General features: G+C 48.2%; 1 protein-coding gene across 10 annotated transcripts in view; it reads left to right on the forward strand.

The window, feature by feature from the left end:
• PRKAG2 (protein kinase AMP-activated non-catalytic subunit gamma 2) overlaps positions 1-17,959 on the forward strand; it is a 642,927-nt gene that overhangs the window by 570,278 nt on the left and 54,690 nt on the right. The window lies entirely within an intron of this gene.

A 17,959-nucleotide genomic window follows, 5' to 3' on the forward strand; every position in this document is an offset into this window, starting at 1 on the left:
GCCTCTTGCCTGGGCCTTGAGCATCTGCGCATGCTCAAGGCCTTCTGGTTCTCGCTCTCTCTGAGATTCTCAAACATAACATTTCACTAATTAAAAACTCAAATAAAGTAGCTCAACCTTCTAAAAACCATCTCCCAAATTTTACATTAAAAAAATCAAATTTACTAAGACAAAAATCAGAAAAGATACAGCCGGGTGATTTGCTAGTGATTGTAAGATAGTGATGGGGCTGTCCAGGTTCTGATTTGGGCATTTCAATGTATTCTCTTGGTGTCTTTCTGTGTCTGAATCAAAGCACTCTTGGGATTCAGCCTTTGAGGCTGTGATGTTCTCTAAAGAAACTTGCACTAGCTTACCATTGGCGACATTATATCATGTTCATGAAAACCAATCACCTGACTGAAAGCCAACCTAGCTATAGCCTCTTCTCCCCACCCACCCCCCGGCCAGACTTTTTCTCTAGATTTTACTCTTCACCCATGCAATTAATCAATCCCCCTGTCTGCTGAAGGAGAGCAGAGTTCCAAAACAGAGGTGTCAAAATCGGCAGCAAAGCAGTTGGCAAGAAGAATAGCAAACAAATAGAAAATAATCTTTATTGCAAATGATTGAAAATACCAAATGTGGGCCACTTTTAGTCCAAACATGGGCTGCACCAAGGGTTACATTTAGTGGATAGTTTGCTAAAATAATATACTCTAACATAGGGGAAAACACCCTCCAGGGATTCAAGACAAAGTTAGTCAAGTTCCTTGCTGAACCAGAACGTACGCAGTTTGGGCACTGGTCTGTGAACAGAGGGTTGCTGCGTGAGCAGACTGCTGGGCTTGATGGACCACTGGTCTGACCCAGCAGCGGCAATTCTTATTTTATGTTCTTAAAACATGCTAATACTCCTCACAAACCAGTTGTTGTTTCTTCAAACACCTGCAGCATAACATGCTGCTAACTAATCTGAAGAAGCAACAGTTGGTTAGTGCTGAGTATTAGCGTGCTTTTAGTGTGTGTGTGATTTTAGCACTCTCTCAATTGAATGTAACCCTTGATGCAGCCCATGTTTGGGTGGAACATGGCCCACAAAGGGTATTTTTAATTACAGTGGAACCTTGGCGAGAGGGAGAATTAGAAGGCCTTGAGCATGCGCAGATGCGCAAGGCCCAGCAGAGGCAGGAAGATCTTCAAGCACGTCCTGTCAACTGCGTGCCAGTGCCAGACGGGGGGGTAAGTTCAAGTTGTTCGGGTGGGGGGGTGGGGGGCTTTGCGAGCGGGCGGGGAGCGATGCCGGTTCTCCGGGGGGGGGGGGGGGTGCTTGCAAATCGAGTCAACACTCGGTTTGCAAGATAAGTTTTGCAAGTTACCGTATTTTCACATAGATAACGTGCACCCGTGTAAAACGTGCACACGGGTATAGCGCGCAAAAAACACATATTTATGTACATAAATTTTTATATACCGCGCACACCCGTATACCGCGCATGCTGCCCTACTCTCCTTTCGCCCGCCCCGACTCTCCTCTGGAGACCCTGACTCTGTTTTCGCCCACCCCGACTCTCCTTTCCTCCTTGAAGTCCTGTCCCTACCCTGAAAGCCTGATGCCCTCCCGACATCCGATTCACCCCCCCGCAGGACCGCTCGCACCCCCACCCCGAAGGACCGCTCGCACGCACCCGCACCCCCACCCTGAAGGACCGCTCGCACCCCCACAGCCTCACCCCCCTCCCCCATGGAGAAGCTGTCTACCTTGTTTCCGGATGCCAGCAAGCCCAGCTGTTTCCTCTGCCGGCGGTCCCGCCCCTTCTCTGAGCCCTGCTGTGCTGCTTTTTCTTCCGGCGGTCCCGCCCTTTCTCTGACATCAGAGGCAGGGATAGGAAAAGAACTCACCCGGGACGGGATGGGAAAATGAGTTTCCATGGGGACGGGGAAAAATTTGGCTCCTTGTCATTCTCTAGTTGGAAAGTAAGGATGGGAGAAAAGTTATTTTTGTAATGGGGGATGGAAAGGGAGCAGCAGATAAAAAAAATAATTCCCTATTCACCCATACAAATTATCCAGTAGGGACTTGTAATAAAATTGGGCTCTTGAGTGTAACTGAGAATGGATATGTATTGGGTTCCATTCAGAGATCTATTATGTGCATTCTGGTTTAACGCATTTGTGTAACCCTGGAAAATGTTTACTGTAATGACTTGCAATGTTGTCTTTTCAGATGGTATGAGCTTGTACATAGTTGAGACTGGCAAAATAAAAGGAATTTAGTGATCTGTGGAAATGTTTAAATTTAGCCTCCTAGACAATCATTAACAGTATGTTTGTAAACAATGGGGTTGATATTCAAAGCAATAGGAGCTGGGAATTATAAGGGCGCTGGTGATATTCAAGGCCAGTTTCTACATTGTCTGACTGTATAACTTCCAGGTGCTGTCAAAGATTTGTATACTTAGGCCCTGATTCTGCAAAGTGCGTCCCAGTTGTAGGCAGCTGTAGGCGTCCTACAGCTGTCTAATCAGCCAATCGGGAGGCACGTTTTCTAAAAAAAATGCTCCCCAGGCAGGCCGCCTATATTGAAGGCACCTCCGGGAGCCTAGGGAGGCCCACAAGCCCGCTAAGCTCGCCTAAGGCTAGGCGGTGGCCTTAGGTGGTCTGCACGTCTCCCTAGCAGAGCGGGAGACGCTTACAATGTAGGCTAGCAAAATGCTGGCCTACATGGTAAGTAGACGCAGCCGCTATACTTTATCGCGGCAAGGGATTTCCCTGCCACAATTAGTATAGCGGCCGCAGCTACAGCTGCCAGTCTCCCCAAACTCCCTCCTCCCCCCCCGACATTCACGGCAGCAGGGTGCCCAACCCCTCCTGCTGAAAGAACCCGTCCCCCCCAAAGATCACTGGCAGGAGGGTATCCAACCTCTCCTGCCGGACCTTCCCCCAATTACCCCCCCCAAAATGCCCTAACCACCCTCCCCGGACCCCCTAACAGCCTCCTCGAAGATCGCCGGTAGGAGGATGCCCAACCCCTCCTGCGGGACCCCTCAACAACCCCCCCCCACCCCGACGATCGCCGGCAGGAGAGTGCCCAGCCCCTCCTGTCGGACCTCCACCCCCACCCCGGAACCCCCCTCAAGCATACCGCCAAGTTGGCCGGACGGGTCTTCGCACTGTGGCCAGCAGGCCCGCCTCTGTCCAAATGAGGCAGGCCCGCCCCTCCCCTGCTCAATCCACAGGATCCTAGGGCCTGATTGGCCCAAGCACCTAAGGCCCCTTGTTTGGGGGGGTCCAGCAGGAGGGGTTGGGTCCTCCTGCCGGCGATCTTTGGGGGGGTTCTTTCGGCAGGAGGAGTTGGCCACCCTCCTGCCGCAAACGTCGGGGGGGGGGGGGGGGTTGGGGAGATTGGCGGCCGTAGTTGTGGCTGCTATACTAATCGCGGCAGGGAAATCCCTTGCCGCGATAAAGTATAGTGGCCGCATCCTATACAGATCCGGACCAAAATCCCAATTCTGTAACCGGCGTCTGCAACATGGACGTCGGTTATAGAATCTGGGCCTTAGTTCTGATAGCCGAATAAGGACAGGCATGGAATATCTAGATCTAAATTAGCCAGTGACGGTCAGCACTTGTATAAAGTAATCATTCCTAATATAGAATTATTGATTTGAAAATTGTTCCTCTAGTGCTTCTAAGAGTCATTCAGTGATTTCATGCTATTTATATATTAACAATGTAGTTTATCTTTTGTAATTACTGAAGAGAGTATACAGCTCACTTTGTTGGATCTAAAGAATGAGGGCTGACAAGTTACATTAGAACATATTAACATCGGGATCTGGACACGTCCGCTGTTGCCCTATAACCCCAACACCTTAACTCCCCCTCCCCCATACTCCCCAAGCATTACCCCAAAAAACACTCTGACTACAATTGATGGTAATTAGCCGCAGCTCAATTTATTAATCATAACAATTAACATAATATAATTTCAATTATAACATTAGTTAACATAAACACCCAGAGCTCCTCCCGAGCTACCCATAAACTTCAGTGCCCTCGACCCTGCCACCCCAGCAAGGGTCAGAGGGGTGGCATGTCCCTCATGCCCCATTATCCGGGTCACCTGACCCACCAGGCACGGCACCCCGCCGGCCCACCGCTCATCACCGGATGAGCCCCAATGACCCAGTAGCTCGGGAGATCCGCCCCCGAGCTACTCCCAACTACCGGAAAAAACATGGGGAGGGTGGGAGGGAAAAACCGGCTCAGGAGGACCCACGACGGTTGAGTCCTCCACAGTCTCCCCTTTTATAAATTCACCCCCCCCCCCACCGCGCGCTCCTACTACCGCCAATCGATTCAAATTGTCCTGCCCTAAACAGCCAATCATACCGCACCCCCACACTCACCGCCCCTCCGACTGCCCCAGCCGATGGACAACACGCAGGCCTGCCAGCCCCGTGTTATCATACGCCCATCGACACGGGGGTCTCGGGCTACTCTTAACATCGGGATCTGGACACGTCCGCTGTTGCCCTATAACCCCAACACCTTAACTCCCCCTCCCCCATACTCCCCAAGCATTACCCCAAAAAACACTCTGACTACAATTGCTGGTAATTAGCCGCAGCTCAATTTATTAATCATAACAATTAACATAATATAATTTCAATTATAACATTAGTTAACATAAACACCCAGAGCTCCTCCCGAGCTACCCATAAACTTCAGTGCCCTCGACCCTGCCACCCCAGCACGGGTCAGAGGGGTGGCATGTCCCTCATGCCCCATTATCCGGGTCACCTGACCCACCAGGCAAGGCACCCCGCCGGCCCACCGCTCATCACCGGATGAGCCCCAATGACCCAGTAGCTCGGGAGATCCGCCACAGGCCTGTGATCCCACAGGCCCCCCCCCCAAGAAACAAGCCGCGGCTAACATAAACCCAGAACGCTCTCACAACACACCGCAAAGTCATCTAAAAGCAGGTCCCACCCCACATCAGACAAATGAACCTTATCTTTATGAAAGAGCCCCGCACAACCGACCTCGACCCACCTGTGCAAAATCTGCTTACCACCCTGGGACACAACCCACTTTCCTACCTGCCGGTTTAACTTGGCCAATCCTCGAGTCCAACGTCGAGACGCCAAACACCGAGGCCGCGGAATGACATCCGACCAAATAACCCGTGTACTCGGGAACCAGGCAAAAAGAACGCGTAAGTCATCCTTAATGATGTTGAGCAACTGCCTAGCCGGCAATGTATCAACATCATTACCCCCTAAATGAAGAATAAGCACGTCCGGACGACGTGGGCAGGACCGCAAACGAGACAAAAACGGCAAAAGCTGATGCCACCTCATGCCCCGTTGCCCCCACCAGGATACCCGGATGCCCAAATGTCCCAGCCCAAGATGTCGACCTCCAGGGCGCAACAAGGCCCTCTCGTCAGCCCAATGAATGAAGGAATGGCCAATGATCCACACCACCGTACCGCTCCGCTCAGCACCTGAAAAGCAAACAACAAATTGCAACAGTCCAGAACTATGACTCCACACACGTGCCCCACAACAATCCCCAAATTACTGAATCTCCCTTCTCCCCCTTTGCCCCCTACCCGACTCGGCCGGTCTAATGTAAGAGCGAAAGGCTCCTGAGGCCCAACGCCCCAACCGCCGGATACCCGCTTCCGGCATCCCAGCGGCACTAGCACTAGTGGCCGCACCGATCCGAAAAGAATGCGTGCCGTAGCAACTAGGATCCTCCCCGCAACGTGCTAGAGCTAGGCGCAGGACCGCCAGAAACTGAAACCTGGACAGAGGAACCCCATCAGCATGAACAAACAAAATCGGGGACCCCACCGCTCGCACCAATAAAAACTGCCGCAAACAAGACACCGGACAAGAAATACAACCCGCAATCCTATTGAGAACTAACCACTGCCCGCGTCCCGCCTGATCTGTCTTGGAGCTGACCACATGAATCTCCACCTCGTTGTCACCTAACCGCACATGCTGTACACACAAACCGCGCCCCCTAGCCCTGTCAGCTGCACTCACCAGCAACTTCCCCACTCTCAACGCACCGAAGAAAGCAAGGGAAAAAGCCGCCCGAAACATACCAGCTTCATAAGGGGAGTGGGCCAAATCCGGCAAAACTGCCAACAGCTGCACCAGCAAGGCATGCCGAATAGGCAAACGAGAATCAGGCCTACAAGGCACCGCTCTCCCCAGAGCTCGAAGCAGGCGACGCACCAGGAAACCCGATGCAGGATAGGACCAACCTAAAGCCCGACAGAAAAAGGCAAACCCAGCCAAACGCCCTTGCACCACCCGACGGGAAAGCTGAGCCCTGTAGGAATCCAACACGAAATCCTCCAGCAAGAATTCGGCCACATCCCCAGGTGTCCAGCCCCTGCTGAATAGAAAAGTAGCCACCAAACGGAACCCCGCTGAATAATTAGACCAAGTAGCCGGCGCTACCGACAGGCGGAGCATGTCCCACACTCCTTCTCGACCAGGCTCCACAAATGTGCCGGCATCGAAGCACCTTCCTCGTGAGCCTCCGGCGCCAGCCGACGAAACTGTGAAAAATGGAAACGAGAAAGAGCGTCAGCAATGCCATTGTGCAAACCAGGGACATGTCGTGCTCTGAGAAACAAATTAAGACGCAGACAACGTAAAACCAAGGCTCGCACCAACCCATTCACCGCTAGGCAACGCGCCACCTGTCTATTAACCACCTCCACAACCCCCAGGTTATCGCACCAAAACACTACCCGCCTATCCCGCAATCTATCCGCCCACAAGTCACAGGCAACAATGAAAGGAAACAATTCCAGGAGTGTAATATTCTGCGTAATACCCCTCTCCACCCAAGCTTGAGGCCAGCGCTCCGCACACCACGCCCCCTGTCAGTACAGACCGAATCCCACCCCTCCAGCCGCATCCGAGAACAGCTCCAAGTCACAATTAGACACCTCGGGAGCCTGCATAGGCAAATAGCCATTAAAGTCGCGTAAAAAACAAGCCCACATACGCAGATCAGCTCGAACTCCCGCAGACAGTCGCAAAAAAATGTCGCTTATCCCTAACCCCCGCCGTGGTAGCTGCTAATCTACGCGAAAAGGCACGCCCCATGGGCAAAACCCGACAGGCAAAATTAAGAGAGCCTATCAAGGACTGAACTACCTGCAAAGTAGTTTTACGTGCCGACAAAACACGCTCAATAAGACCGAGCAGCTGCTGAACCTTACCCACCGGGAGACGAGTCACCAAATTCTCAGAATCCAACTCAATCCCTAGAAAAACCAGAGACGACACAGGACCCTCAGACTTGTCCCTCGCCAAAGGTATCCCAAACTCAGCAGCCATGGACTCAAAGGCTCCCCTCAAACGCGAACAGTCGTCCGAATCCGCCGGTCCTATGAACAGAAAATCGTCAAGATAGTGAGCAACCGCATCCAACCCAGCCCGCTGAACCACCACCCAGTGAAGGAATGAGCTGAACATCTCAAAATAAGAACACGAGATAGAACAACCCATAGGCAAACAACGATCGTAGAAATAAGCACCGTCAAAGCGGAAACCTAACAACGGATAAGACTGCGGATGAACTGGCAACAATCGGAAGGCGGATTCGATATCCACTTTGGCTAACAAAGCACCGCGGCCCGCCCTAAGAATGAGCCGCAGGGCACAACGGATGAATAACAAACCGTGCAAAGATTCCTCGGAATACCATCATTCACGGAAGACCCAACAGGCCGAGATAAATTGTGAATGAGGCGAAACTTACCGGGTTCCTTCTTAGGGATCACCGCTAGAGGAGACACCATCATAACCGGAAAAGGCTGCTCCCGAAAAGGACCCGCAATCCGGCCCAGCCGCAATTCCTCCTCCAATTTGTGGCGGACCACGGCACCCAAATGAGTAACAGAGGACGAATTGCGTGCCCGAACCCCAATCAGCTCTCCCCGAAATGGAATCTCAAAACCCACAGAAAACCCGCGCTCCAATAGAAGAGCCACACGCACCGGCCTATAACGACGCAGCCACGGGAGCAACATGCTCACCATAACCGGAGTAGGAACCGCACGCGACCCAGCACTACTTGCCAACCCCTGAAGGACCTCCCGCTTGCTTCTTGGGGCACTTAAGGAGGGAATGCGGCTGCCCACATTGGGAGCACGCATGTCGAAATCTACAGTCCGTGAAGGAGCAGCTGGACTTGTTGAATCTCCAACACACATCACCGAGCCCTCCTCCGCCAGACACCCCCCCCATCCCGGGCCGAAAGGGCCGCCCACCGCCCGGAGTAACTGCCGCCGCACGACCCACACCCAAAGAGGCCCCCCCCGGCTTTTGAGGACATATGGGTGAGCCACAGATTAACATCCTGCGTGCCCCACGACATATGTGTGTTCTCTTCCATCTTATCCCTGAACGCCTCATCATAATTTAACCATGTCCAGCCACCAAAGCGCTGATACGCATCAAGCACAGAATCGGCGTATGCTAACAATAAACCATAATCCTCGGGACGGGACCTCCCCCAAACACTGGCTAGCCGCATGAAGGCCCGTATCCAGTTAAGGATGGACCGCGAGACCGGCAAAGGCTTATCCGCGCCCGCCGCACGTTTGGATTTTTTCCTGCTACGCCGATGTGCCCTACCCTCCATAAGACGAAAAATGTCAATACAGGCACGTCGCCTAATCTTGTGCCGTAAGTCGCGCGGAACTCGCTCCCATAGTTCGGTCAGAGCGACCAACGCTGGCACACCTCTACTATCCCCCTGCTGCATCACACCCCCCGTTCCCACAGGACCCCCCTCCTTAACCGGCCCAGCCCGAGGAGAAGAAGATGCCGACGAGGAAGATGAGGACGAAGAGGAAGACCGACTCGAAGAGGACGAATCCCTTCTGCGCCGCCCCTTACCCTTCCTCCACCCAGTTTTCGCCCCAGAAACCACAGCAGGCGCAACATTACCCGAAGTGGAAGGTCCAGCCTCGGCCAAGGAGAGGCCACTCGCAGCAGCCTCTGCAGACGCCATCCTCAACAGTGACGCCACGGCCAGCAACCACCACACCCGAAGAGGGACCAGCGACGCCACCGCCAACAGCCGCTGACTCCAACGCCGATGTCACCGAAGCTCTCACGCCACGCTGCCGATCAGAGACGCCATCCATGCTGCCGGTAGAGGGACCCGGAGCCGCTCCCGCTGCACTCCACTGGGTTTCCGGAACCATCACTGGACTCTGCGAAAAGAAACCACAACCAGGAACAGAGCCCGGAACACCGCCCCCCTGCATACCCCAACCAGGGCCCCCAACCCCAAAAGGCAATGATCCACCCATCCATCCCGGAGTCATACTACCCCCCCAGGAGGGGGGCAAAGAACCTGAACCCCAACCCTGCTGCCCAGAACACCAAGGGATCATGCCATAAGGAGACCCCCAAGGACCCATGGGATTCACACCCCAAACACCTGACCCCCAGCTAGTAGAAGGCTGAGGCGATGGGTGAGAATTTCCCCCCTCCCTATGGGACAACCCATCCACCCCCAACAAAGGGGCTGTACTCAGGTCCTCCGCACTAGACCCGGAAGCTGCACTCAGAAACCCCGACTGCCCCGACACAGCACAGAGAGCTGGCCCTGCACATCGCACCTCCCCCACCGACTCCTGTATTAAGCTAGGAGCTGCACAGCTGCGGTCCACAGGCCGGACAGGCGCCTGCCTGCCTGACTTTTTCTTCCCACAGATCTTTTTGGGCCCTGCCCCCTTCTGCGTCGCAACGTGCTCCGGCCTTTCCTTCCCCGAAGCCCGCCCACTCACAAGGCCCGCAGAGCCAGTCAGAGCGATCGCCGAAAGCGCATCGCATTTTGAGCGTCGCTCCGGCCTGCCCCGTTCGAGCCCGCCTCCAACACCCACCTGCTCAGCCGGGTCCTCCACCAACGAGTCCCCTGCCCGAAACGAGATCTCAACCTCGTCGCTCTCCTGCTCCTCCACCGCCGCCAATCGCTCCGCCATAGCCAACAGGTAGAGGGGTCACCGGAACGCCACGAAAACAAGAAAAAAAAACCGGCTCAGGAGGACCCACGACGGTTGAGTCCTCCACAGTCTCCCCTTTTATAAATTCACCCCCCCCCCCCACCGCGCGCTCCTACTACCGCCAATCGATTCAAATTGTCCTGCCCTAAACAGCCAATCATACCGCACCCCCACACTCACCGCCCCTCCGACCGCCCCAGCCGATGGGCAACACGCAGGCCTGCCAGCCCCGTGTTATCATACGCCCATCGACACGGGGGTCTCGGGCTACTCTTTATGTTGAAAGCAGTCTTAACTGGCGATTCATTTTTAATAAATGTCTTTTTCTGTCAACCAGCTTAATCAAGCACACAAGTGGGTGACATCCTCAGACATTACTGGGATGCAACAGTTCTCCCAGAGCTTACAATGTAATGTAAAGGTCTGAGCATACACTACTCCTCAGTTTTGTGTTTTTCCAATCTGCCAATTAATCATGAAAACAAAGCTCTCTCACCTGTTTGTAATTAAACTCTGGAATTTGTTGCCAGAGAATATGGTGAAAGCAGTTAGCTTAGCAAGGCTTGAAAAAAGGTTTGGATAATTTCCTTTTAAAAAAAAAAAAAAAGTCCATAAGCTATTATTAAGATGGACCTGGGAAAATCCACTGCTTATTTCTAGGAAAAGCAGCATAAATCTGTTTTACTTTTATGAGATCTTGCCAGGTTCTTGTGACCTGGAGTGGCCACTGTTAGAGACAGGGTACTAGGTTCGATGGACCTATAATCTGTCCAGTGTGGCAACTCTTATATTCCCATGGTATTTACATCTCAATTTTCTAAAATGGTTCTTTGTCATTTTTGTTATTTTTTTTTTCTTATCTATCTAAAATAAAATATCAACAGACTCTGCTGGCCATTCCTGCTCAGTGTGTAAAAATCTGCCAAAACGTAGACCTTCATCTGATCTGTCCAGACATCTGTCTCTTCTATATCTTCATATCCCTTAGTTTTCATAAGGAATGTCTTCAGTTACAAAGATAATGAGATGAACATGGGGAGGAACTTGCAAATGACTAACATCAAGAAAGAAGCAGAGATGACCTGACTCACCTTTTCACCCTCCTTCCCCTTTCCTCAACCATCCCCCCATTGGTTTAGCCATCCAGGAGAAAAACTTATGTCAACAGCAGCTGAGTGCCTTGAAGGTTCCCAAGCCAGAAATGCTTTCATTATATTGACGCTGCTTGTGGCCCGAGGCCGAAGTATCCCAATCTAATGGCAAAAAAGTGCACATTGTACACCACAGAATCAGCACCGAAGCTCTAGAGCAGCTTCCTCACTGCACTAATAGTCAACTCAGGTCTCATCACCAAAGAGGACAGATGACACAATATGTACTGAGCTTTCAGAACAATTTATTTCTTGGGTATAAAGTCAACTCTGGACCTTTTCAGCGCAGATTACCAGCGATACTTTTTTGCGCTGAGATATCTGCATGATTAGCATTTCCTACACACAGTGCTATGATTCTTTCCCTTCACCCACAGATAACATTATATGAAGAGATTACTTTCTTGGTTTTTATGCTGATCACATATATTTCAACTGGTTATCATACATTTTTTCTAAAGCCATCAGTCTTCTTATCCTTTCAGACTTGGTCTAGGTCCCTTCCTTCAAGCCATAAGACTGGCTTTGAGGGCTATCATACAAGTCATATGGATTGCTCCTACCTCCTCTTGCAGAGTTTGCAATATAACAGGCTGTTCTTGTGGTACCAGTGCATGTCCTGATAAACAAACTCCATCATTTTTCCAATAGATCCATCTCTTGCATTCTCTAATGGCAGTTAAGGCCACTATGAATAACCCTAGTAATTAAAGGGCTTGGACAAGGACCACCTTAGAGGTTATGGATCTGATGGGCCACCGTGGGTGTGGGCTGCTGAGCGCGATGGACCTCTGGTCTGACCCAGCGGAGGCAACTTCTTATGTTCTCTAACACCATTTAGGCAAGGTGGGTTTTCAAGGACCAGTGCTTTTCTGCTAGTCAGCTTGGAATATACTTCTGAAAAGTACAGATTTTGGACTCCAGTTTTTCACTGCAAGCACAGTTAAATTTGGGAGCCATCTTAATGGTGGTGGTTGAGTAAACAACTTGTAAAATGGTTTCAAGAGTTTCACCTTTTTGGTCATTGCCACCAGGGATGTTTATACCAAACTTGAAACCTTATACTTGTATTTCACCATAATAAAGTAGTTCTCTATTCTTCCCAAGTTTTCCACCAAAAGTGGTAAAGCATTTCCACATTAATAAAGAAATAGTACTTCCTACTTGTATTTTCTTCCAAAATCTGTGTTTAAAAAGAAAAGAAGCCCTTACTTTCTGGATCATAAGCAGTTTACTATCTCAGTGGAACTGAATCCATCTAAAAGTCTATACATCTGAGGATTTTTTTTCTTTTAATTTTCTTCAATATTCAATAGTCCTCACAAGTAAATTACTTGTGACAATACAGAGTAAAGCCCCCAAAAAGAAGCAGACAATTCATTAGCCCTCAGTTACCTCTAAGCCAGTGGTTCTCAATCTTTTTTTCAGGCGGGATATACCTGATGGAGGATGATCACATATGTGGCACACTTCATACCTGAACCTTATGGACCGAACCTTTGATCTCATACAGTATGGCAGTTTTTAATTATAATACCTAACAAAAATCAACAGAAAATGAAAAAGAAAAGCAACTGGAGAATCAATCCTGAATGTAGCCAAAAACAGAGATATAAATGTTCCCTAGTGATGTTCTAGGTCTAAGAACACCAATTGATGAGATACAATATTTGAAATTAGCTATTCCAATATTGGAGAACTGCATCAAATAATTCAGCAGTTTTACCCTGACAGTTTCTCAAATATGGTACAAATATATTTGGTGCCTAAAGAGATCGTTCAATACATCATAACATCTCTCTTTATTTTTTTTTTCAGGGTCTTTTTTATTGTGTTAAACAATCTCTCTGATGCCTTAAGAAACGTTCAGAATTGATATAATCATATGAAATGAAGGATAGTTCCACTGAGTTGTTTTAAAGTGCTGGTAAACAGTGCGTGTAGCCGATCCCACTAATAATCCAAATCCATGATCAAATCAAATTTCAATGTGAAAGCAGAAAAAACTTATCTCAATAAATTGGGAATATGCCCGATTGCAGGAAAGCGGTGACGCTGTTTCTGCCCCTGACGAAGGACTGAAACAGAGCTCTGTTGGGCAGTTTAAATTTGTTAGAGGCTCTGGCAAAGACCCATTTACAAAGTATGTGTTCTTCCCAATTATTTCCAAATTAATAAAGTGTCTTTACTTATTTGTAAATGGGTCTCTACCAGAATCTTTAATTCAGTAGCATTATTACGAGAGCCATTCAATAATTTATCTACCTGAGTATGACAGAAAGTAGGAAGCATGTTGAAACAAGCCTGTGCAAGTTGTGACATGTCTCAAGGTTACTTATGCACAGATGTGGCTCAATGCAAGTCTAACATTTCAAGAGACAGGATGTCAGGAGAGTCCTCATGACTAGTCTGTTTTCAAACGATTGTGAATGTCTACTTGTAACCCGTTCTGAGCTTCTGGAAGAATGGGATAGAAATTGAAATAAATAAATAAATAGTAATTAATCGGAGTGGTTTCCTTCACAAAGGAATTCCCAAGTTTACATTCTGATACTAACTTAAATCAATAATAAAAAGAAAAACAGAAGAAACAATTCTAATATTAAAATATACTTGCAAGAAAAGATATTCATGTACACAGCCTTAAATTGTCCCTCTTAAAATCCATCTGCTTCTCTCACATCTTACTAATCTAACAGCGTGCAGCTATCTGACATTCTGCAGTTCTTTGTCTCTCATGTGAGAAGGGGAGGGGCTGAACAACAATTTTCAAAAAGTCTGACTTTTCTGTGTAAGTCACCTAATACAGTTTGAGGTACAGTTTGACATCATCAGAGACGCAGCAGAGCAAATCAGGGCAGTAGAAGGGCCCGAAGCAGCATGTGAAGACTGCTGCACACGCTGCTGGAATCGCCAGGTTCGTAGTCGGGTCCAAGGGAAGGAAAGGGAAGGGGGGGTGGCAAAGGACTCGGACTCCTCTGGTCTGTCGCGGAGGGCGGCCCTGCTCCATTTCTCGGTTCGTCCCGGAGAGGGGGGGGCAGGAGGCGCTCTTTGTGCCCCAGTCCCGGCTTGTGGAGGCGATCGTCGGCTGGCTGGGAGCGGGCTTGTGGAGGCGATCGTCAGCTGGTGACGTAGTACGCGCATGTGCACTCTCGCCAGCACAGCGCGACAGATCAGATCTCAGGGAACACGCGGCGAGAGTGTGCATGTGCGGCTAGCATTTTATTATTATAGATATGTGTATGTGTGTATATATATATATATATATATATATATATACACACACACACACACATATATACATACATATATATATTTATTTATATTTATATATAAATACACACACATCCAATTATCTAGGTAACTTTATTCTTCAAAAGGGGCCCTTCTTTGGAATGTAGAAAAAGTCCATTTCTAGAGCAACAAGGTCAGAAGCCAACCCAAGTCTGCCAGCCAGTCCCCTGAATATATCCTCTGGACCTGTATGGGATTGGACAAATTGAAGAAACTAAAAAATGTGGGAAAACTTAGTCTGAAGACTAAGGAAATCTGGTCTGGGTTTTTTTCTATCCTACACTGCAGAACACAAGTTTGTCAGCTTTAATGCCTGTGCCTGTTTTCCCTCAGTGACTTTTTTTTTTTTTTAATTTATTTATTTATCATTTTAATGCATCCTATACAAGATGTTTAAGAAATACAGAAATATATTATTCTCTTAGTCATATTACATACCAAGAATTGAAATTTAAACATCCATATAAATCATATAATACAGTCCACAACTTAAAGAGAAGAGACAAGATGAAAGTAACACCCCTCGGGAAAGGGGAAATATACAAAGGAAACTGAAAACTTTAAGAAATGGAGCAGTCAGATCTTACCTATCCAAAATAAAATAACCGCATTATTATTAACCTGTATCATTCGGACTGTGTAGAGATACCTTTACCTTCAAGGAAAAAACCTAATTGGGCAGGTTCAAAGAATATATATTTACTTCCCTGATAGGAAATAAAACATTTACAAGGAAATCGCAACTGAAAACTTGCCCCCAAAGCAATCACCTTTGATCTATATAACAGAAATTCTTTCCTTCTGGACTGCGTCCACCTCGAAACATCAGGAAATATGTATACCCTTTCCCCCAAATAGGAAATCTGCTTTAAATTGAAATACAATTTCAGCAACATCTCTTTATCCTGAAGAAATACCAATGAGACCAATAAAGTTGCTCTTCCCTGAATTTCAATATCAGAAGACTGCAGAATAGCAGAAACATCTAATTGAACATTTTCATCCGCTGTAGCTTTTTCTTTCTGCATTTGTTTTATATAGTAAATTCTTTGTATCGGGGGAAGACTTACTTCAGGTATCTTTAAAACATTCAACATAAAGTTCTTAAAAAGTTCTTGAGGAGACATAAACTTGGCAACCGGAAAATTAAGAATCCTCAAATTTAAGTTTTTCTGCTGATTTTCCAGGTTTTCAATCTTCCTCAAAATCATCATTTTTTCTGTTGTTTGTTTGGTAATCAAATTCTTAGTCTCTATTGTTACTTTATCCAAATTTTTTAATTCAACTTGGTGTTGCTGGGTAATAGTCTCTAAGGAGCTTATCCTGGAGGTAGAATTCTGAGTCATAGTAACAAAGTTAGAACATACCAGGTGAAGATTCTCAATTGCAGACCAAATGGAGTCCAGGGTAACAGCCTGTGGTTTCACCAACGGTCCAAGGAGGGGGACATCAGCCGACCCAAGCACGGCTCCTGCTCCAGCGTTGGAAATCTGGGCTCCTGCAACCTCCCCACCGCTGGTCACCGACGGCTCCTCTCCCCCAGAACGCTGCCTCTCCAACGTCGGGATCAGCGTGTCTGCTGCGTGTTCGACTTCCGGGTCAACTACGGAGAGAGAGCAAGCCTCACCCCACACTCCGGGGGAGCCCTCCCGCCAGCTCCGCTGCAACGAAGATTCTCCGGGAATGGGAGGGGTGTGCGGTCCTCGCGGGCTCAGCAAGAGCGACATCTCGCCGTCCAAGCTGTGGATTTCCCTTTCCACAGCAGCGGAAACGCCCGATGTGGAGGTAGGGACTGTGTATGCTGTTATCACAGTCTGCCTCGGCATCGAGAAGCCCGGGGTAGGTGGAGGGATACCCCTCGGTTTCCCTCTTCTTTTAGGCATAGAAATATCTTTATTGAAAAGTGAAAATGAAGAAATTTTCCTTCAGAACGGGAGTGCTTCTCTCAGCGTCCTGCTCCTTCCCTCAGTGACTTCAGCAAAAACATACGTTCCTTCTTATCAATGTTCACAATTTAAATTCTCCTATTTGTTTATCTGGTTCTCAATTCTTTTATATTCATTTTATTACTGATAAACCTTTCTTACCCATTCATTCATATGGGCATGTTTCCCTATCTATACATTTTATATCTAGCTAGTAAAACCCCAGAATAATAAGTAAGAAAGTAAATGACTGCTTCTTTTATCGTTTTATGTTTGCATATAACCACCAACTGTCCATCTTAGTAGGCCTGCCACACCCCGGTTTATTTAAGCCAGTGGGCCACTTCCTTAAGCAGCAGTTCTAAAATGTTGAGAGTGGCTGTCTTTATTTTCATGGGGTCAAGCAGTCTGCAAAGTTATGTTTGAATTTTTGCAACTTTTTTGTATGTGTTTTCACATAAAAGACTGGGATTTTGGCTGTTGTAGTACAAAGTGTTTGCGCTAGCAAAATTCATTAAAATCTTTTTTTTTCTCCTCCCCCCCCTCCTCCCTGGAGACTTTTTTTTTTTTTTATGTATAATATATTTTATTGACACAGCATGTCAAAACCAACATACAAAAAGCAAGAACATTTTGTTAACTCACAAAACTCTCCCAGACTTCCCCACCCCACCCCACCCGGGCAGCAGCAGCGGTAAAACCAAAACAGTTCAAAAGGGATCAAAGTATGTAAATAATATACAAATCATACATCCCAAAGTTGTTGTTGAATAGTCGAGACAAATGTTAAACTAAAGAGGAACCAACATTGGCGGAACAGCCTGCCCTTTTTCGTCGTCAAGTCCACAATATCCTTGCGTTCCAACAACATTTGCTGTAACATTAGTGACCTCCACTGTTGAAGAGAAGGGGGTTGAGGCGAAAGCCATTGCGTCAGTATACATTTCCTGCCCATGAGTATTGTCTTTCTGAGGAAAAGCGCACACCCCTGTTTAGGTGGATGGAAACGGATTTGTAAAGTAAAGAGAAAGGTAGGGTGCATCCTCCATGAGCATCCCCAAAGCTCGGCCACCGCAGACACCAAGGTTAACCAGAATGTAGACACCAAGGGGCATGTCCAAAACATATGTCCGAAAGATGCCATAGGGTGTGCACACTTTCCACAGCCAGAAGTCGCGCTAATCCCCATAGTCATAGCTCTCTTGGGGGGATAAAACGCTCTCAATAAAAATTTGTAATTTCGCTCTTTCTCTATTGCAGATAGGGTAGGGTCATTCCCCACCCGAAGGCCCTTTCGTAACACATCGTCTGAGATGGGCACTTGGAGATCAGCTGACCATTTCTGAGCTAGAGCAATTAAGTCCAGTTCTCCGGATAGGTCCCGTAAGAACCTATGGAAAATTTTCAACGGGATAGGGTCTGGAGCAGTAAGATCGAGCGCTTCCCGTAAACTAGATTGAACTTCCTCTTTCAATGGCACCGAGGTCAATGTATGTAAGTAGTGACAAAGTTGTCGATAGGCAAACCAATCCCCAGGTGACACATGGAAC

Source organism: Geotrypetes seraphini, chromosome 2 (genome assembly GCF_902459505.1).
Source record: "Geotrypetes seraphini chromosome 2, aGeoSer1.1, whole genome shotgun sequence".
Lineage (NCBI taxonomy): Eukaryota > Metazoa > Chordata > Amphibia > Gymnophiona > Dermophiidae > Geotrypetes > Geotrypetes seraphini.